Below are 2,581 nucleotides of genomic sequence, written 5' to 3'. Positions count from 1 at the left end.
GCTCGACAACCAATACCGATCCTCCTCCAGAAAAGAACGGCCCACTAAATCCACCATCTCATCACGTCGCCCCACTGTCTCCTTCCCTCTGAAGTGTCTCCAACTGCCGTGAGCTCGGCACCAATGCAAGAAAGGACTCCTACTAGAATAAGTACGACTGGTAACCTTTCTGCCCATACACCTCCTCCAACTGTTGCGGACTACTAGGTCTTTATACCAACGGGACTTGGTTGTAACCCAAATATGCCTAGTACAATCCCCAACATAAGAAACAAAATAACGATTACCTCCCGATGATGCCTCCTCGGAAAGCCCCCAAATGCCTGACTGAACACCTCCAATAAGACCTCTCGATCGATGGATAGAAGTGCTGAACTCCACCTCGGTCTTCTTGCTCATACCAATGTGCTCACAGGGCTTCAATCTGCAGGTCATAGCACTCCTCAACAATCTGTGCACGGTATAACCAACAATATATCCCAGCACCAAACAATGCCACAGTCTAGCCATAGAAGTAGTCAGCGCCCTATCAACTACCGTGCTCCCAAGCAGATAATACAAGTTACTCCGTCTGACTCCCTTCATCACAATCATGGACCCCCGATGTGACCTTCAAGCGAGAATCCGCCAAGATCACCCTATAGCCTGATGCCTCCAATACCCCAAGTGAAATGATGTTCTTCCTCAGTTGAGGAACGAACCTCACATCAGCCAACTCCAGGATCATCCCGTCACTCATCCAAATCTGCAATAGGGCATCTGTGATCATTACCCATGAGAACAGCATCCCCTCTTTCCAACTCCTGAAAGCTGGAGAACCAATCCCTTCTAGGGCATATGTGGTAAGTAGCACCAGAATCCAACATCCACTCGGTGGAGTCGGCAACATCAACTGACGGAAGAGCTGGGCACGAATAGCCCGAAGAATCTGAATCTGAAACATCGCCACTAGCCTTGGCAATATTCACCTCTGAAGCTTGAATAGCTTTCCCTTTATTCTTCACAGCTTGCAATTTTGGGCATTCGGCTTTCCAATGTCCATCCTCTCTACAAAAGGCACACTGATTCCTACCAACTGCAGGATGCCCCACTCTAGACTGCGACCTTATTCCACGGTTTGGACTTCTAGCTCTTGCAACCAATGCACCAGCAACCGGCTCGATGGAAGTCTTCTTGTCCTTCTTTCGAAGTTGATAATTCACAAGGGCTGCAGTGACCTCACTATACGAAAGTGATGCCTTTCCATTAATAAGAGTGAGGACGAAGGTCTCATATTCCTCGTCGGACAAGGAACTCAATAACAACAATGCCTTGTCCTCGTCTTCAACCTTGACATCTACATTCGCCAAATCTGCAAGTAGCTTCGTGTAATGGTTCATGTGATCACTAATAGATGTCCCCTTCTTCAATTGGAAGCGATAAAGCCTCCTCTTCAAATGCAAACGATTTTCTACGCTCTTCGTCAAATATTTGCCCTCTAGGACCTCCCAAATCTTCTTTGCCGAAGTTTCATTCATCACATCATATTTAAGGTCTTGGGTAAGGCAAGACCTAATCACACCACACGCCGTTCTATTCATTTTATTCCAAACCTTTTCATCAATGTCGGCCGGTTTCCCGTCCAACTCCAATGTATCTTCCAAATTTTGCGCATTTAGCGCATCCATGACTTCGCATCGCCAAAGTCCAAAATTATTTGTGCCGTTGAACTTTTCCACATCTATTTTCATAGAATGTATATTCAAACTTTGGACGGCCTTCACACCAGAAGAACCCTCCCCACTTTTATCTTTTTCAGCCATATATCTCAAAGCACCACCAAACAAATGCGGAAACAAACGAGAAATAGATCCAAATTGAAAAAGACGAGATTTTTACTGAAAAAATCCCACCTTTATCACCAAACGAAGCCCTAGATGAACTTCCAAAGCGATCTACTCCTCCAAAATAGCCCAAGCGTAGCCCGGAGCTCTGATACCAATTGTTGTGCCTCGAGAAACCAAAACAATCGCCAAGAAAGATAAAGAACCAACCAAAATCAATAGCACAAACAATCAAACACCAGTTTTACGTGGTTCGGCAAGATGCCTACGTCCACGGGGCAAGGAGGGGGGAGTTTTCACTATTAGAAATCAAGAGGAACAAACTAGGGTTACAAATCTCTCATAAACCCTCAACAATCAACTCTCAATCTCTCCAATTGCTCCTAGAATAGAAGCCCAAAGAAAACTCTCTCAATCTGCTCAAATTCGTCCTTGCTCTTAACCCTAAAAAACACCCAAAGGGTATTTATACAAATCCAAAACGAATCGGGTCGAAAACCTGAAAGCCCAGCCCAAAACAGCGTCGGTCGACCGGACCGGTCGACCGCGATCAATTCCGGTCGACCGACCAGCTCTCAGTAGAAAACCCAAACTCCAGAGAACCGTCGGTCGACCGCACCGGTCGACCGATCTCCTTCCAGACGCACAGGAAGCCTTGTGCACGAATGCGGTCGACCGGGCCGGTCGACCGCCACCCTGACAACATGAATCCTGAGCTCATCTCTTCAAATCTCCACCTCGGCGAAGATTCTACCAAA

This window comes from Asparagus officinalis, chromosome 2 (genome assembly GCF_001876935.1).
Source record: "Asparagus officinalis chromosome 2, Aspof.V1, whole genome shotgun sequence".
In the NCBI taxonomy this organism is placed as follows: Eukaryota; Viridiplantae; Streptophyta; class Magnoliopsida; order Asparagales; family Asparagaceae; genus Asparagus; species Asparagus officinalis.
Note: the sequence above shows the minus strand (reverse complement) of the source record.